Source organism: Aquila chrysaetos, chromosome 4 (assembly GCF_900496995.4).
Source record: "Aquila chrysaetos chrysaetos chromosome 4, bAquChr1.4, whole genome shotgun sequence".
Classification (NCBI taxonomy): domain Eukaryota; kingdom Metazoa; phylum Chordata; class Aves; order Accipitriformes; family Accipitridae; genus Aquila; species Aquila chrysaetos.
In genome coordinates, this window is record NC_044007.1 from 15,101,691 (window position 1) to 15,122,169 (window position 20,479).

General features: G+C 40.3%; 1 protein-coding gene across 2 annotated transcripts in view; it reads left to right on the forward strand.

The window, feature by feature from the left end:
• SAMD12 (sterile alpha motif domain containing 12) overlaps positions 1–20,479 on the forward strand; it is a 181,519-nt gene that overhangs the window by 45,636 nt on the left and 115,404 nt on the right. The gene's annotated exons all lie outside the window — the stretch shown is intronic.

Here is a 20,479-nt window from a genome sequence, read left to right on the forward strand (position 1 = left end):
TATATTGTTCTATTTTATTTTTCTATTTACTTTCGAAGTTGATAATGAATTTGTTGATCTGCTTGACTTGTTAACTCCTACTCAGTTTGCTGTAGTGGTATTTTCAAAGCTGACCACTTTGAACTGACATGAGTTTAGCAGCGTAACTGGATTAATATAAATACAGATGTAACTTGGGACTTAACTAGCATTTTTACTTATATCCCAGGCAGTAATTAATCTGTAAAAAGTTTAATGTGGAACACTAATTTGTTCTCTCAAGTGGTGGTATGCAAAACTGGGAATTGGCATTCAGCCATTTAATATCAAGCAGAGATTTGATTTTCACATAAAATCTCAGTCTTAACAATAATGTATTGTTAACTACTGTATGTTTCAATCAGTGTCTGTTCGTATATAGTTGTGGTGTTTCAAATTTTACATTGATTCCTGTTGCTATTCTTTCCTTTCTGGTAATATATGAATGATTGCAAACATGGCAGTCTAAACTATCAATATTTGTATACTACGTAGCCATGAATAGCATACACACTTACATGTGAGAGGTGTTTGTATTGGTTTGGTAAGTGTTGAGTTTTAGTACATAACCATTGTGCCCATTTCCTCTAAGTCATCATCTATTGAATTCAATCCATAGGAATGTAGTCTGTGTCTCCACCCATGTGTACAGTGCTGACTGCATCCAGAGTGGTACCAGAAAAAATTGAAGCTATTTTTAAATTTTTTCTAGTACTGTTTTACTATCATATTGACTCTTTTTAGGATTAAGGCACTGTGAGATGGAGTTGAAAGGAAGAAAAAGTTGTTTTCATTTCAACATAAACATAGATGGAAACCTTGTAGTTTCATTGCAGATGTGCAAAACTTCAAACTTTATAGACCTCTTTGAAAAAGAAGAATCAAGATCAATCTTTCTTTACACAAAAGAGGTATAAGGAAAATATTAGTATGAGTGTTAGAAAGTAAGTCTGCAGGAAAGAAAATAACGTCAGTTCAGTAACTACCGAAGAAGTGAAGAAACACAATGTTTGTACGGATTTTATAAAAATACATTGTGATAATATTATGAGTGAAATCAATAACTTGGGAGGATATTTCCAGTGCTGTTGGTCCCTGTGACTACGATTATTTGAAATCTAATAAGGGGATAGAACAGTGGATTTGTAGCTCAAAAAAAGTAGAGCATGAAAGGAGCATGGAAACTAATATGAAGATTAAGCCAAGGTAGTGTAACTGTTTCCAGATATGGCTATGGAAAAGTGATGTGATTGTTGAAAATTTCTCAGGAATTAAGTGACTTTACAGGCTGCTTTGATATGGAAAAATATGATGGAAAAGAACTTGAAGAAAGTGACATGGAAAGGATATTTAAACTTTGTTTGAAGATAAAATCTAAGGCATGGTCATAAGCCAGGAAAATAGTCTTGGGCAAACATATCTAGCAGTTATTAACCATAGGTGTTGAAAAGTGTGGCATTTTACTTGGGCCTATTAGTTGCTGATTACAGTTTACTGAGTTGGGGGCAAAAATGCAAACCAAAATGTCCTTTTCTTTGTGGAGATTTTATTTTTACCACTCCTGACAAAGAGCAGCTGCAAATGTGCAAGAAAAAAAATGCTTAATCTGGTGATTTACGTAGTAAGAAAAAAGAGCTTTATATTAACAGTGATTTTGAGGATGCCATGGAACAGAGTGTACTCTCACCAGATTTGCAGATGACACCAAATTGGGGCTAACAGTGCACAGACTCAAGACTAGGGCTGCCATTTGTAGGGACCTAGGCATAGGGACCAGACACAGGCTGGAGGAATGGGTCAACAGGAACCTTACGAAATTCAACAAGGACAAATGCGAAGTTCTGCAGCTGGGAAGGCCGAGCCCGTTGCACCCAATACAGCCTGTGGCTGACTGGCTGGGAAGTGGCTTTGGTGAAGAGGACCTGTGGTCCTGATAGGCAGGAAGATGAAATGAACCAGTGTTGTGCCTTGGCAGCAAAGAATGCTAACAGAATCATGGGCAGTATTAATAGGGATAGTGATTATTCTCCTTTACTCTGCACTTTTTAGCCTCCAGTTCTTGGATCTCCAGTGCTGGAAATTGCACTCCTGTGCAAGTTCAGGTGATGGCCACCAAGATGCTCAGGACTGGATCACCTGCCCTGTAGGAAGTGGACTGAGGGAGCTGGGCTTGTTCAGCCTGGAGAAGAGGCAGCTTGCTGAAGTGGGGTGAGGGGACTAGCAGCAGCCCCTGGTGTGTAGAAGGATGTTATAAAAAAGATGGAACCACAGACTTCAGAGTGATTTATGAGAGACACCAGACTTGAGTTGAAACAAGAGTCTGAGGCTGAACATAAGGAGAAACTTTTTCCACATGAAGATGGTTGGGCATTGGAGCAGGTTGCTCAGATGGGGTGTGGAGTCTCTGTCCTGGGAAGGTTTCAAGTGCCAACTAGATAAAACCTTGAGGAACCTGACCTTATTTTGTAGCTGATGTTGCTTTGAGCAGGAGGTATGGCTAGAAATCTGCTGGGGTCCCTTCCAACCTGAATTCTTCTGTGGACCTGTGATTTGCTGAGCATTTACTGAGTACCTCATAACCAGTGAAATGCATTTTGCAGCCAGTTAGGGAGAATTAAATATGGAAAGGTCTAATAAGAAATTGGGAGACTTTTTTTATACACAAAATGCTTGAGTTCAGTGACCAGAGCATATGGTTAAGTTGACTTATTCAGCAACAGGTCAGTGGTCATTTTCATCGTGTTGGACCCAAAGCCAGAACCAAAAGAATCTGAAGGACTAATACTGAGTGAGATCTAAGGGCACCTGATGGGAATTAGCAGCAGTAGGAAAAATAAGACAATAAAAAGGGGGGAACAAAGGTGACGGTGGCCTGTACAACCAAGAAAGCAAGGTAATGGTAGGGCCATGTCACTGGAGGCTCTACAGCTGGTGTGGGCATTTACCAGTGTGAGGGCACATAAAAAGTTGCTCTGACTGGCCAGCTTTTTACACTCATTTATACTAGTATAATCCAGGAGGCAAGCCTGAGAAATGGACCTTGTTTTCAGCGTGCATTTGTGTCTTTGAATTTGCCAGGCAGCAACACTGTTAAATGACTATGGAGTTCTTGAGAGGTGAGTTGTTCTTTGACGGTCTTATCCTGTACCATTGAAACAAATGAAGATTTTTGCAATGTCTCAGCATTAACAGGAGCAAGACTGGGCATAGAATGACTAAGGAATACCTATTTTGGAGAAAATGTTCCATTGATAAAGTAATAAAGATGATGTCGAAGTAACTGCCTATTGATGTGTGATTTGTTGAAAGGAAGGAAGGAAAGAAACCCTGCTTCACCTCTTGTTTTTACGCCATGTTCCCCAGTGTGCTAATGCATGTCTTCAGAGCATGAGGTTTTAATGCTATGATCATTAAACAAACCTCATTCTGTCAAAGTAATATCCAAGAGGTACCTTGGTCCAAGTGAAGGAATTTGATAGGAGGTACTTGAAAGGACTCAAGCCTCTTTAAATTAAACTTTTAATGGGAAAGGAACAGGACTCAAGAAAACCTCTTTTTAGTTTTAGAAGGGACCAGAACTTATGAATTTTCATTAAATACCAAACGGCACCTCGGAAAATGAAGTACTAACTGCTACTGAAAACCTGCTGCAAAAAGCCTTAAAATCTGGCTAATTCTGTAACCGCTAAAGATGCTTGCATTTAAATCAGCTATATTGACATATATTTTTATGAAATTCATGTAAAATCTTGCTTTTAATATCTGAATTGATTTTTTTTTTCACTTCAGTAATATCTTAGCAAATGTTAGGAGTTTATCATATCAGCTGAAATACTCAAGTTATTTAGCATGTTGGTGAAGGGATGGTCTTGTGGTTTAAGATACTACACTGGAATTTGGAGAAATCTTGGCTCCGTTTCAGGTTACTCTGGTATTCTTAGGAAGCACACTGAATCCTAAGGGTCTAAGTTACTCTCTCCATACAGAGAAAGGGCTTCTTTTTCTTATCAAAGTGTTGGCAGATATCTTTCTGATTTCCAGGACAAATATAGTTTAATTACACCCTTTGTTTCATGGAACTCAGCTGAGTTTTGTGCTGCAGCCAATGAAGTGACCTGGGATGAGAGATGTGCAATAGAGCACAGGAAGCCTGGGTCTCATTCCTACCTCTGGGGCAGGAAGGGTGACTGAAAACAGGTGGCTTTATTCACCATGTTGTGACCTCCTGATCATGTTCATCCCACCCATATATGTTTTGGCATCTGTACAACGGAGATAAAGATAGCAGTGTTGTTAAATGTGTTGTAATATGTGTATAAAAGATGTTATTTGAGCCAGCTGAGTCTTCCTGTTAACAGGGCCATTTCATTTGGAACAACTGCTCACTTCCTGATCCCTCCCTTGGCAAGTGATTCCAATGTTTTTATCCTTCATCCTTCCATTATTGATGAGTATCACATTGACCCAAAATATCTCTCATGCCAGTGACAGAGCACACCTAATGTGAGGCCCGATGCAAGAAGCAAAGTGAGGTCTTCTGTAAGGTGACCTCTATAGTTGTTCACCCTGATGTTTCCCCATCTGTGTTACTTGACATCTGGCCCTTCAGAGTCTTCTCACAGATCCTACTGTAGTTACACTGCAGAAGACTACACAAACCGGCACCTTTTCTTAGCTTATTTTATTGGACAGTGTTTTATTGTTCCTTATAAACTGGTCACAACCTACCCTCTAGGTTGTTATTGGTAGAGGACTGTTTTTATGATCAGATGTAGGACAGGTACCAAGTGAAGAAGGTCCTGGGTTAGGGCAAGGTGTTGTAGGAAATACTTTAGCCTCCTTTAAATCATTATTAAAGTTTTGCTTATCACATTTTTCTCTGTTTGGTCCCAAACCTGTAGCAAGTTCAGAGCATTCACAGCACTGTCATATATCTCAGAAAGCATCTGGTTTATTCACAGAAGAAAAGAGGGTTTTGGTAGAAACAAAAAGAACCTTCGTCATATCCAAATGGAGGGTATTTCTGATAGAAGTTTAGTTATCTTCCTTGTTTTGCATGTGACAGTGCTCTTCAGCACAATAGATCTCTCTTCCCAAGCAGTGTTTACCTGATAGTGGTGTTGTAGAAGCAACTTCCATCTCCAGCCATTTCCATGAAGCCCTTCCCTTTTCTGTGGTGCAAAGCTTAAGCTGGCCTTGCCACGGTCCTTATTTATGCCACTTTCCCCTGCTCTTTCATGAGTTCTTAACAGCAATGTTGGTTGGTGGGCTGTCAGATCAATCCTGACTACATCCATCTGCAGTTTAAAAAATAAAGTAAAATCACTGTTTCACCCTAGAGAGAGCTTTTATTTTGCTGCCTGGATAAGGTCAGACTTATTTGCAGCATTCTTTGTGGAGCTGTGATGCTCGTGTTGGAAAATGTGAGGGACTAAAGAGTTTTCCCTGTTTCGTACTTGGCTGCTTTCAAATTTTTAACATGTGGAACACATCAAAGAGTGATGGGCATTGGGATAAGGCTTCTGTTTACATAATATGTGGCAACTGTTCTTTTTGCACAGAAAATAATATTAGAAATATATTAATGTAACCCTGTGTTTATATAGCATAGAAGTGAAAGAAGTTGGATAAGCCAAATAGTTGGAAAGTAGTATCTTTTTTTCATTGTTCAGCCTCTTACTGATAAAGAAAATTTTGCATGAAAGTAATTTTCTCTTGTGTCTCAGTAATGGTTCCTGGGTCTGGCTTTTCAGTCAGATTATAGCTCATGCAATATATAGTGAACTCCCACAACAGGAGGCAAAACTATAATGGCTCATGAGAGATCTGGTATGACTAGGAAGGCTCATCTGCACTTGAGAAGGAGACAATGAAGCACCTGAGCACTTTACGGAAGTTGTAACTTAAGTATTAACATAGTTGATTATTTTCTGATAAATTGGCTTTTCTGTGAAAAATAATCTGTGGTGTATTATGGCAGAAAGTCATCTTTTTTTATGAGGGTTTTGTTTTTTTTTTTTTATCTGGAACAGGAGAACGTTTTCTAACTAGCTGCCATGACAAAGTCTTCATTGCTAAAACAACTTGCTGCTTGTCCATAGGAGAACTGGGCCCTATATGCATAAGAAGAAATCGAGTCAATTAGTCACAAAGTGGAGCTATCTTCTCTTCCGTGCACAAACCAGTGGGGAGTGTCTAATGCCATTATTTGTTACATAAAATCCTGTGTGGAAGAAATGATATTATCATCTGTTCTGTTTAATAGGAAAGGGAACTTGCTGAAGGGCGAATAAAGCATTTTTGGCCTTGCTTGCCAGTGACATCTTAATGTTATTGCTTCTATATCTACTAAATTCAGAAGGAACAGTTTCCATGCTCCTGCTCTGTTATCAGCTGTGAGATCTGCTGTGGAAGTAGCTGATGAATGTTTTACACCGTCTTATTATTATCCTGTCTTTCTGGATATTTCTTGGGTCTGGTTGCTTTTCCTTGGTATGCTCTCTCCACTTGTAGCTACTTGGGAAGATCTCTCGTGGTTTCAATAAACGATTGCTCTACAGCATACTCAGAAGTGAATTGCACTCCAGCTGCCTCTTTTTCTTTACTCTGTTGCTATATAAGAATTCAGCAAAAGCCATGGTAGCCAGATTTGCTGTAGTTTTTACTCCTACCTGAGGTATAACACAGAATCCAAATAATCTTTGAACTGAAAAGTATAATTCCTGTCCCTTAGCTTCAGATTTGAAATTCCCTGTCAGCTTAGGTAAGTTCTTCTGTACTCTTAGAGTGTTAGTGTTTAGGTGACAGGAGAAAAAGGTATATTGCTCTTCAATTGAAGCAGTGTTTACTTGCTCCTCAGTACTTAGTCCTCAAGTGCTGTCACATGTTGGGGAATTAATGTTTCATAATTACATGCAATGATAATTGGATTATTCCTTCCCTCTAACGCAAGGGTTTTTTGCATTTTTAATTTAATCTTGTTCAATTTATTTTAGTCAACTTTTACTAACTAGAGATCATATAATTTTTTACCCTTCTCCTTTAAAAGATCTTTGTTGTACAGCCTTTGTAAACCTGATCCACTGTATTCTCTACAAAACACTGATTCACATCAGTATCGTATAAAACTCAACCCCAGAACCTCTCACTGTGGCAGCCAGTTTCAAAATCAATTTCTGTTCCTTACTCAGAGGGGAGCTAAAAATGTGAATTAGGGTAAGATATGGAAAACTGTATCAAATGTCTTAGCAAAGCCTATTTCAGGAATTCTCAAACCATATTGTAAAGCTTTGTGATATTTCCTAGTTTACTGATAAGGCTGCGCAGTGTGTCTGCAAGAAGAGCTGAACACTGATTGTGATCCACTGACAGAGCCAAAAAGCTCAGGAGCTACTGATTTAGCCTTTGGGTGCTTACTCTATCTATCTTGGGTGACTCAGGCATCCAACTTAAGTGGGATTTGTAAGACCAAGGGTAAGAGAATAAACTGCTGAAGTAATCAATGGAGGGGCGAGGGATGCCTCCAAACAGATTAATTTAGTGTACTTAATATAGCTAAGAGAAGATGTTATGAAAACTCCCCTTTTATGTTCACCCTGTTTCCTTTGTCCACCTTCTTTTGTTTTGTGACCCTTCACATGTTCTTGATGAAGCATGCTTTTTATCAACTATTTTTTCTTTAGCTGCGTTCCAAGGCCATTGATTACTTTATTAATAGTTCTAACACTTTGCCAACTATTGAAGCTCTACCCTCTCATTTTATTTCTTAGGAAGTTCTTTTTGTACAGGTTTTTGGAACCATCACCAACTGTTAGTGATTACATTATTACCTTTACTATGTTCCTTAATCGATCACTAGGCTGTGTGATCCCATTATCTAGAAGCTAGGCAGGGTGAAGCACTGTTGTTACGTGGAGACCTTCAAGGAACAGCTTGAAGCCATAGGGTGTAGCATTGTTAACCCTGATAGTACTTCTTTATTTCCTCCCCCCCCCCCCCCCCCCCCCACTTGATTAATACTGATGAACTACTGCAATATGGTGCATAACAGCCTGGAGTCTTTCCACTCAAAGGACTGTGTCCTTAGTTTAGAACTGGTTGTTGAATATTTAGGCCTTCCTGTGAATTGTGTTGATTCCAAATATTATGCCCTGACCAAAGTCTTATTAAGCTGTAATTCTGTGTTGCTTTTTTAAAACTTCTACTGTATCTGTTGTCTGGAACTTATTTTTTCAGCTCAGTTAAACTGCTGGTTAGTACCGCTGGGTTCTCATTTCCCACCAAGTCAGGCTCAGCTGGAGCGCTTCAGAAGTTCTGGTTCCCATTCTACTGGGAACCAGGACAAAAATGGGAGGTATTGGAGGGTCTCCTTTCAGATTAGTTGTGCTATCGTCTAGGAAGGAGTATTTGTCGTCTTTGCTGTGCAGACACGAAGTCAATTTTATGGCTCAGTTGTAGGTAAGGAAAACTTAGATGGGGAAAACTTCAGTGATTAAGTGGAGGAGTTGTTAGAGGACCTTACAATTCTTCACTTTGAAGAAATGAATTAATTTGCTGCTTGGTGTGTGTGTGTTTGTGATATCAGTGAGCAGCTAGAGCTGATTCTTTTTCTTTCAGCTTGTTACTTGCCAGCATGTGCTATTCATGATACAGGGATTTAGTCTTAGTGTAATCTTATAATTATTTGGCAGTGTTCCCCGGTCTAATAACACAGCTAACCTAATGATGAAACGCAGAAGGAAGCTGTCCTGTAATCTGAACCTGGAGGAAGACACAACCAAGAGTTTTGACTTCGGTTTTGTGACACAAACGAGCGAGTGCATATTTAATCTCTCTCATCCGCTCGGTCTGCAATTCACGATGTTCCTTCTCTCGCCTCCGACTCTCACCGTTGTCTAACCCTCTGCGACTCTTCCTGAGCCAGGCGCCCTCCGTCAATTATGCTGCCATTCCAGCTTCTTCGCGGTGTCTATTTTTTTTTAATGTATATATGTAGACAACACATCCGCTCTTGCACCAAATTTCTGACAAATGGATTAACTTGTATCCTAAGCGTTGCCCTCTGACGCGGCCCCCTGTCCTCGGCTGCTTTCTGCTTTCTCTTCCCCGGACCCTTTCTCAGGACTCGGGGCATTGCCAACGAGAACGGGGCTGGCCCCGCGCGGGTGCCCGCACCCCAAACTCCCCCGCTGTTGCCGGGCGAAGGCGAACAGCCCCACGTAGTCTTCAGTACTCCCCAGGTGCCTCCGGGTTGGTGTTTGGAAAGAGGCGGCAGCGCCCTTGGGAAAACAGCGGTGTTTTACCTCTTCCTTTGGCAAAGCCCGGAGAGAGGTTCCGCGCCGCCGGCGGGCTGCAGTACCGCTCGGCTCCGCGGGGGGGAGCCGGCACACCGGCTAACGCCCCGGCCGCCGCGCTCCGCCGTTCTCGGAGCGGCAGCCTGCTTTCCAGCCTGAAGCCAAATCGTAGCAGCCCCTGTGAGTTACTACAGGAGGTTTTATCCCGACAGACTATCAGCATTTGTGTAATCAGGGACGGCTGCGCTGGGGAGGGTGTAAGACAAGCCCGTCCTTACCACTAGCTTTCAGTCTCTCCTAATTAGCTTGCCAGTTCCTAGTTTTTTCACGTCCTCCTTTGAAAATGCCTCTGTATTTGGAAATATCAGACCAGCCAGCTGAGCCTTTTACAGAGAGCAAAGAGACTGGAGGAAGGAGCACTCCTCTCCTCCTTACCTCCCCCGTATTATAATAAAAATAAAATCCAAAGCTGCTTTTTTTTTGAACCGCTCAAGTGCTAAAACAGCTGGCCTCTGAAAGTCAAGATTTGCCAAGGGAGTAGGCTTCAGTAAAAAAGAAGTGCTTCCCAGTGCTCCAGTGAAAATTATTGTTTGATTTGATGTAGTTAATTGAACAGGTTGAAAGTCTGACAGGGTCTGGTACAGTGCACTTGACACTGAGCTTTACCCTTGTTATCGTAGAACGCACAGCGGAGGGAGGTCACAAGTACCTGGCTCTTTTAGCAAAAATATAAGAACCCAGCTCCAGCATTTTCCTCTGAATTCAGTGGAAGGAGCTCATGGAACAAAAAACCCAACAAAACAAAACAAAAAAAACCACAAGAAACAAACAAACAAAAAGGCTGGATTGTGTCCAAGCCCTTACTGCATTCAGGAATTGATTTTCAGCCCTTCACCCAACAAGGATCTGCACACCCTGTGAAGTGTTTTATCTGATTCCTCAGATCCTAGTGGTGATCAACACTTAACTGATGTAGGAGAAGGCTTTCTGTCCTTCTGTATACAGCCAGAAGAATTTCTTGCTACTCAGAAAGAGGAATCCACTGTGAGAAACTTGCTTTTAATTGATTTTGTTATCTGTGAACAGAAACCCTAAACTTATAAACATAAGCCTAAACACACAAAAAAGCCATTTTAGTCTGAAACATGGACATGTAGATTAATCCATAAACCTTCTTAACAAGGTGCACTAAAGGTGCACTCCTTAAAAAAACCCAACAAAATACAGTCTTCCCTCCCCTGAGGTTTCATTAACCTTACTGAGCCCCAAAGTACTTATCAGAGGCAAACTCTTATACAGCAATCAACATTAAGTGGTTAACCTCAGATAAAACTTGGGGGATTGCTGTTTTAATGGCTTATATTAACTACAGCTACTATCTAACATAATCCAATATGTGAATGCATACATTTGAGGGCTGTGTTGCTGCTGAAAATCAGGTGCTCTGTTCTTACTGAACTTCAGTGGCTGGTATTACATACAGTCTGCTGTGGATTTTAGTCTTTCCAGACTATATTGCTGCATATTTACAGCAGAAACAAGGTTAAAGGATGAAAAAAATGCCAAACAAATGCAAATAAAAAACCCCAAAAGAAACCCCAAAACCATGTCAGAACATGAGCTGTCCCACAGAAGTCTTTAGAACCTCAAGAACCTCACCCTGTCCCCCAATAGCTCTGCTTGGAACACAGCAGCATTCCTGCCCACCAGGTTGGTGAGAGAAGCCTCCAAGTTCTACAGACAAAAATGTTGCTTCTTAATCACTGACTTAAAAACCCAAATGTTCCCCCAAGGGGAATTTGAGGTTTTGTTCTGTTTTGTGAAATGCTGAACAATGGTACCCTTGAGGAAATGTGTATCTTTTGTCAGTGTGCCATGTATTTGAGACAAGCCGTCAATGTAATCCCAGTCCTGTCAACTGTACTGACAGGGCACCTGCATTGCATGGGGCCTGGTGACATTGTGCTGTGATTAGAGGGAGGTCTTTTACAGAATTGTTTGATCCCCCAAACAAGTTTATATGTATAAACCCCAGTCACTTTCTCTGCAGGTTCTGTTGGGTGAATTGCAGAATTAAGATTACTTACCTGTTTGCAGGTCAAAATCACCAAATCCTGGAGTTATTTAGGTTGGAAGGGTCCTTTTGAGATCATCTAGTCCACCCCCCCTGCTCAAGTAGGGTCAGCTAGAACAGATTGTTCAGGACTGTGTCCAGTTGGGTTTTGAATATTGGCACAGATGTTCTATTTAGTCAAGTTTTTCCTTGACTGTCATTTTGAATGTACACTTTTTAATGTTTGTTTTCAATAGGTTGTGTAGATTTTATCTTGCAGTACGTGTTCTTGATCTAAATATAACAGCTCGGATCCTGAAGATGGATTAATAAGGTTATTCAAAAAACAGTGCCAAATGCGGAATAATCCCAAATGGCCTTTAAGGAAATGTTTGTTACGTGTTCTAATTTTTTGTTGCTGTTGTTAAGTACAAACACTGTCTGGAGAAATGCCAGGAATGTGACAATCTGTTATGAGCATATCAAATCTATGTAGTACTGCAATCCAATCTGCTGTCAAGCACTAGTTAAATTGCAATGCTAAAATGCTTGTGTCCATTGGTTTATGGATGTTATACGCATGTAGATAAAGCTTGTCATATATTGGCTTATCAAAACCAAACAAAAGACAGCTTGATTGTGATGAATGTCACCTGTAACCATTATCCTAAGCTAATCTGCTTCTGAATTTGCCATTCACAGATGCGTACAGTCCTTTTTTACGTCACATTAAGCCACATTCAGACCCATATCACACTGACTCATTCCAAGTCCGTCTCATGGAGAAAGCTTCTTTCTGTTAAAAAATAATGGTCTGGGATTTTTTTCTTTTTATTACACTCAACACAAGGACCTACAGACCTGTTAGCCTCTTGCCAGTTCTGCCAAAATAATGGAACAGTTAATTTGGGTTTCTGTCAACAAAGAATTGCATTGTGTAGTCAATACCAGTCATCTTGATGCCCAGCCTGTCAAACTAACCTGGTACTTTTTTCTTTCTTTTTTCTTTTCCATTGGCAAGGGTACAAGTTTAGTAGTTAACAGCTACCACATGGAATACAGTATCTTTTTTTGCCCCCAAAGCATGCAGCTTAGGATCACATGACATCTTAATTAAACATGTGCCTTTTAATTCCGTATGCTGCATGCTGGCATGCTGGAGTCAGGCTGGTTCATTGACAGATGCCCATACGCAGTAGGGAGACACTAATGAAAAGGGCCTTTATTGGTGTCCCCTGGTTTAGCTGGTTGTGCAGCATCATTTTCAGGCTTTCTGTGTTGGTTGCCTAAGTGTTGCGGTTGATGCAGCAGCAAACAATTAGCAGGACAGGTTAATGGTACAAGTGTGATATAAATAATCTAGCTAAGGGGTTCTGACAAAACTTGTTATATTGTAGCCAAATGTAGTGCAATGTATGAGAAATCTCTTCATCCTGCAGGTATGGCCTCTTCTTCCTTGGAAGGCAGGCTGTCAAAGAAGAAAATGAGTTGGGAGTTATTGTAGGTAGGCACGTTACATGTGCTCTAAACGCAAAGCTAATGGGACTAATGTAATCGCTTGTTACAAAAGTTGTGTTGAATAGCAGTGACTGTTGTAACATACACAGGTCAGGTCGCTTAAGCCTCCTACTAGGATACTGTGTCCAGCTGTGATGTTTTAATTCTAAGAATAGCATAGAAGTAGATGGAAGGTGGAGCCCAGCCTTTGCCCAAGCCTGGAAGATGAGCCTTGTGTTGTCATGTTATAGGAGATGAAGCTGCTGAAAGGAAGGTTGATAGGTGACTTGATAACTGGGTATAGGGACTTAGCAGGACAACAGCGTGTGTTCAAAAGCTGAAATTGGAAGCTTGAGTGATTCAGTAATCAGAAAATGAATCCTGGCTTTGCAGGTCATTCAGCAGTGGAAGTGCTTACTAGGAAAAAGGGTAGACACTAACAGAATCAAGTTTTTAAAAGGTTAGAAAGGTGGGTGGAAAAATACATGGTAAGCATGTATACATGCAGCACCCAGGCTGCATGGTCACAGTGGTCTTTTAGCAGAAGTATCTGCAGTCTCTAGATTCCAGTATACTCTACAACCTCTTTGTGTGAATTTGGGTAGGGGGTGATCTGTATTTGTGGTTTTGTTTTTCTACTTCTTGAGAGTCTAGGCCTTCAGAAGCAAAGGCCTCTGGGAAGCTCAAATGAGCCTTGAACTAGGCACCCCACATAGCGGGAGAAACTAGTTAGCAAAACTAAAAATAAAATAATCTGCCAGTTACTCAGCTGTTCTTCCTGTGCTCTACACGTGTTTTTTCCTACTTGTTCAATCAGTATGTCAGACTAGGTCTAGGGTAAAACTTTTGATAATCAGGGCAATTTATCTTCGTATTCCCACTTCAAGCTGGATGTGAGCAGTCCTGCATGCTACTAGAGGTACCCCTGTTGTAAACATCACATTTGGGGTAAGTACTTGTACTTAGGAAACTATGTGGTAAAACCAGTTAGTAATTTATAAGTGTAATGTGTATTTTCCTGACAGCTCTCCTAGGGTTTGAATATATTATATTTTTCTGTGTTTGACCAGAGAGCAGGTTAGGTTAGATTCGTGTAAAATAGAAAGTCTAACTCTGAGATTTAAAGTCCTCCTCTATCTTCTTTTAGAATTCCCCTTTTAGAATTTAGAATTGAATTTTGCAAATGTACCAAATGTGACATATGCAAAGACGACGTCTGTAAACAATCTATTACACATTTCTCATGAGTCCAGTGGGATGCTGATACATGCTCACATACCTAACGTTCCTTTAATTCTCTTCTTAGGCATCATTTCTGTACAAGATTCCCCACATAGTCTATTAATACCATCTGTTTTCCATGTCTATTTACACATTTTTTCTAGATCAGATAAACATTTGTTGCTGAAGCTGCATGTGATGCACTTTTGCTGGGACAGGTACCAGAACCCACAGCCTAGTAGGAGACTCTGACTTCTAGAGCTGTTGCTTGGGAATTGCTATAAAAAGCACTGTAGGGCAGATAACTAATTCTTATGTCATGCTATGCATTTCCTTACATTTGCAACATCAGAAGTGGCTCTTGCACTGTCATAAAAATGATAATGAAAATAACTATTTGAAGGATATTTATCCCAAAGGCATGACACTTCAAGTATTTTTTCTGATTCAGAAACATGGGGCCATCAACTGACGTAGCCTGGATCAGATCAATAGAAGGATTTTAACCGTGGAGCTATCTTTGGCCTCCACACGCTACATAAAGTAGTGACATAAGGTTTCCTGATCTAATGCTGTGTTGCTGGGATGGGACTTAGAGCTGCAAAGTGCAGACATCGAATCAATCTAAAGGAAAGCAGGGTTCACACTATCTGTGTTTGTCCCATTTTTAGGCAAGAGTATATTCTACTTGTGTAAATGCTATTGCTTCTTTTTTTCTGTGCTTATGGCTTCTTTGGGTTTAAATAGATTACCTAAGCTTGGGGTTTGAGATTTTGCAAAAGTTCTTGAGGGATTCAGATTGTGAAGTTCAGGTGTTCTCTGGTGTCCATTCAGAAAAGTAATTCAAGGACTGTAGGCTTCCAGGAGATTTTATCTTGGTGCATGAATTTTCTTTATCAAAAGCAGAACCAGTTGCCTACTCAGGTCAAACGAATGCATTGGCCATAGAACTGTACAAGACTTTTTTTTGACAAAGCTAAACCTTAAACTACTGTGTGAATGGCTCAAGGAGAAACACTGTCATTAGATCATCTGAGTCTAATTTCCTGCACCTTTAATATCGCTTTCATAATTTGTAGATCTGCACTGTTGCAGCATGACACAGCTTTGCCTGAGCACAGCTCTCAGGCTAGATGAAGAATCGCATGGAGTATTCATGAGCAGTTGTCAGACGCGGGGCCATGAACGAGGTAGAGCCTTATGAGGGAATGGTCTGTGATACTGCGATGGGGGAATACATATTTCAATGCATATGCACCTGCAAACTGCAACTTTGACTCATGGTGTTAAACTGCATTGATTCCCACATTGTTTATCACCAGAGCTGAATTCAGTGAAGCTGTCTTGACTGCTTATGGTGATTACAGGTGTATGTGATTGGTTTCTAATCTTCTACAGGGACCAGTCACTGAAGGACAATGAGGGCTTCATTTTGCCAGTGAATTTCACAGCAACTGGCTGACAGTAGAGGAAGTCTTGAGAGCCTTCTGTTTCAGGTACTGATGAATGTCCATTCAAAAGACTGCAAATTCAGGCTCTGTTTTGGTCATATCTAACTGGGACCTTCCATCATTTTCTTGTCCTAGTCTTAGTCTTTTTAAAATTTTTTTCTTCTGTTTTCAGATTTTTGGGCCTTCGGTTGAACAGTCTTCTTTTCCAGTAGTGGAAACCTTTAGAAGTACAGGAGGGACAGTTTTCTTCTCTTATTGTATCTGGCTCCATAAGGGCACTACCTGGCTTGGATGACTCTGTCCCTTAGCCTGGGATTGGAGGATGCAGTCTCTTGAAGTGACTTTTTGAGTGGGTCTGTTGAGTGGTTGCAGCCTGAAATGCTTTAAAGGTTCTACTGTAAACAGATTTAGGTTGATGTTCATGAAGATGGCATGTTGGCCCAAAGGCTTACTCTCAAGTTGTGCTTTCCAACTAGAAACTGTGGTTTTTTTTATTTCCTCCCAACAGTTATTTAATTTGTTTAACTGAACTGCAAGGATTTTCCCTGACCTTGTATTGAAAACCGTTGAAATTTTGGCAACAACAATTAAGCCTACCAAAAATCAGTCTTATGCAAAATAACTGACATGGAAATTTTCAGCCTCAGTGGTTGTGGTTCAGCAACACTTGATGATTATGAAAGGTGTCAAGCGGCTATAATCATAGTCATCAACACCTGTGCTGTATGTGTGTACCAAAACATGTATTTGGTCTCCTTTGTCAGGAATATATGCAATGCCTAATTGTTAACGAGTCTGTCTGTTGGCTGCATTGCACATTTCTCTGTGTAAACGGAATGTCTGTTTAGAGGGGCTGCTGCTATTCTGTGAATCATGAGTATATTTTTATGGAAGCTTTCATTTTCTTCTCTTATTGCTTTATTTTAAAATGATTTTTTCAAACTAGAAGTACACTATCATTCTTTATATAAAAAATAATGATCAGTAAGCTTTATTTCTTACAAATAATATGTTGTATACGCAGTTTCTTTGTGTGTAATAATTTTCATGGATTCTCTCTCAAACCTCAGTACACATGGTTTTCAAATAATATTCTATATGCATCTTTAAAGCAGTGAAGTAGCTATGGTTATGAGTGTGCTACATCAGGCCAAAGATGTATCTAGCCTGGAATCCTCCCTTTGTCCAAAAGTAGTGCTTAGGGAGGAGTGTGAGTACAGGACAAGCATATTTCCTCCTAACACCTTCCTGCCTTCCAACAGTTTGTTGTTCACAGTCTTCTACAAGGTAGCATAACTCATGTGTTTGAGCAGCCACTATATGAACACATAGCCAAAGTCTCTGTGGTAATATGTATGAGTAAAGGATAGAGATAAGAATGGTCATGCAACCTGAAAGCTGACATTTCCTGATTTCTGAGGTCTGAGCAGTGCAGTTTTAATATTGACTTTACGTGCGCTCAGCGAACGCGTTGTGTTTTGTACTAGAAGAGATGAACATTTTAAGACGTGAGGGAGTAATAAGGGTATTTTAAAAAAAACACAAAACACACAAAAACCACCAGGCTGATGAAGTAGAAAACCCTGTGCCTCTTGAGCTTGAAGTTTTTACTGATAGTTAATATTTTAGTTAAAAAATGGATTCTTTGGGTTATTTGGTGGCACAAATACTTTTACGTCCATAAAATACAACCTAAATGAACACAATATATGCCCATATGCGTCTGTTTCGGTATTGATACCTGATCCAAACTTGTGGTGTTTGAATCATAGAATAGTTTGGGTTGGAAGGGACCTTTAAAGGTCATCTAGTCCAACCCCCTTGCAGTCAGCAGGGACATCTTCTACTAGATCAGGCTGCTCAGAGCCCTGTCCAGCCTGACCTTGAATGTTTCCAGGGATGGGGCATCTACAGCCTCTCGGGGCAACCTGTTCCAGTGTTTCACCACCCTCATCACATAAAAATTTCTTCCTTATATCTAGTCTGAATCTACCCTCTTGTAGTTTAAAACCATTACCCCTTGTCTTATCGCCACAGGCCCTGCTAAAAAGTCTGTCCCTATCTTTCCTATAAGCCCCCTTTAGGTACTGGAAGGCGGCAATAAGGTCCCCCCAGAGCCTTCTCTTCTCCAGGCTGAACAACCCCAGTTTGAGATACTTCTGTCAACATTGATGGAAGTCTGCTTTGAAAAACTTGCAGTATTTACTTACAGATCCCTACTGTTGCAATACAGTTCTGACCTTCAAAGACACCACTTCTGAAGAACTCACAGAGCCTTTTTATTTTGTTGAATTTGATGAATGATGCCTGGCTTTCATTTCCCTGACAGACTGTTTATTTTCACCAGGTGTGCTGTGTGTGCTTCAGGACTGACTCTTTGTTTGTTTGTTTGTTTTTCCCCTTTATTAGAGAGCTAGTTAGTTGTCAGTAAAATAACAATTACAATATCTGAGCATTTATTACTTGTTCTGGAATGCCAGATGTCAGAATACAACTTTCAGGAAAAGATGGAAACTTCATCTCTTCTTAGTCATAGTAGTCTTGAAAATTTAAGGCAAAGTAAAATATGTTTTTTTACATCCCATCTGAGTGAATCCTTCAGTAGTAAGCAAGTATTTGCATACTCTTTATGTAAGCAAGCTCTAGCTAAACAGCATCTACTAAATCTTGTACAGTCTATTGCTGACTTGCAAAAATTGCTGGGAACTGTTACACCAATATGATCATCCATCTGGCAGAAAAAAACCGCTGTAAACTGCAGTGCTGTTAACACTTTTGTATGGCAAAAGCTCTGATGTGCTGGATCCATTCTGTACCTCAATGAATTACCCACAGTAAAAAAATAGTATAAACAGTCGTAGTCTGAAATACTCACTTGTACAAACCTGCAATTATAATTGCTAGCGAGAGACTGTGGGAAGCAGTATCTTTTGATAGTATCTCTCAAAAATATATCAAAATGATTAAACAGCTTTCCCAAAGAAGTTGAGGACTTGCTAATTCTGGACTGATATATGAGTTTTAAAAAAAATATGCAGCTTGCTGTTTTCAATAATTAATGGCTTTCTCTGGGTGCAGAAAAGTGAAGTTGCCAAATTTGACCTTGGACCAGAATCATAGCTGGAATATTGAACTTTTTTTGTTTTATGTAAACCACAGTGACAAGTCATGTAATAGTCCTCCGCAGGAGGTTATTGAAAAGCACTGAAACTGATCGCAACTGCAGTGGCCCAACACAGACAACAAATTAGTTTTACTCAACTTCAAATCGTTTTGCACTGACATGCCTTGTGTCCATGAACTTTGTATATCATCTGGTTGTCAAACCACACTGGAAATGGGTTAACTTAGAAGTAGGTTGGATTTGCCCTTAACAAAGTAGGCGTGGATGCTCTTGTGTCCTCTTGCAGTTCTTGCAAGCATGCTAAGTTTTCCAAGTAGTTCCTTATAACTCATACAGCCAGTAAAGCAGTATCTCTTTGCGGACAGATATGTTCTTTCCTGCTCCAGGGGCATCCAGGCAGGATTTCATCTCTGTTTTTAAATACTGGTGTGTGGCTGTTACCATCCTGTGCAATTTTAGTTTGTTGGGAGATCACATACCTTTGTCCCGATTACTCCCCAGTCATGCCTCAGGCAACTGTATTGTGGTCATGTACTGAAAATGGTCAGTGTAATTGACCCCTAGAGAGGGGAGCTTTATCTTTGCCAGCTGTCAGGCAGTAGCTTAACAGAGCTATAAAAGCAGGAGTTGGGGCAGGTTCCAAGTAAGGGGACAACCAGGGCTCTCTCCAGTGCCTTTGTAAAATGGAATAGCTGTGGTTAAACTAAATTGTATTGACTATTGCCTCTCAACAATATGATGAGAGGTTTTGTTGTGTTTTAACCCCAGGCGGTAATGAAGCACCACGCATCCGCTCACTCACTCCTCCCCACCCACTGGGATGTGGGAGAGAATCGGAAAAAAAAAATTAAGTAAAACTCATGGGTTGAGATAAGAACAGTTTAGTAGAGCAGAAAGGAAGAAGCTAATAATGATAATAACAACAATAATAAAATGACAATAATACTACTAAAAGGATTGGAATATACAAAACAAGTGATGAACAATGCAGTTCCTCACCACGCCGCCAACCAACACCCATTTAGTTCCCGAGCAGCAATTCCCTCCCAGGCCAACTCCCCCCAGTTTATATACTAGACAAGACCTCACATGGTATGGAATACCCCTTTGGCCACTTTGGGTCAGCTGCCCTGGCTGTGTCCCCTCCCAACTTCTTGTGCCCCTCCAGCCTTCTTGCTGGATGGGCATGAGAATCTGAAAAAATCCTTGACTTGGTATAAATATTACTTAGCAACAACTGAAAACATCCGTGTGTTATCAACATTCTTCTCATACTGAACCCAAACCATAACACTGTACCAGCTACTAGGAAGACAATTAACTCTATCCCAGCCAAAACCAGGCCAGGTGTGATGCTGTAACTTAAAAATCTTCTGCATGTCTTTTTAGATGTCCTGCATTGCTTTCAAAACTTGTAATGGTATGAATAATATAACTTGTATCCAAACCCATGTGCTGCTAACCCATTGAACCAGGTGGAGTCATAGAAATCTTCAATGAGTTCAAGTTAGAACAAGAGAAATCTGGGCCATAGATCTCCACCTCAACCCATCATGCTTTCAATTCCTTTAAGTATTTAAGACTATATAGAAATAGAACTACATTAATGGAAGGAGAAATAATGTATTTACTGCCTTCCTGCTATACCACTGCTGGACTGAATGTAGCAGTTAGAGATGATGCAAATTTTTTATTCCTCAAGAATAAAGAAAGGTCAGGGAAAAATATACTTATTTGTCTTTCCACTCGTGTGGGTTTTTTCCACAATGCAAAAATAATAATAAAGAATAAAAAATACAATATGACCTGACTAAAAGAGTTT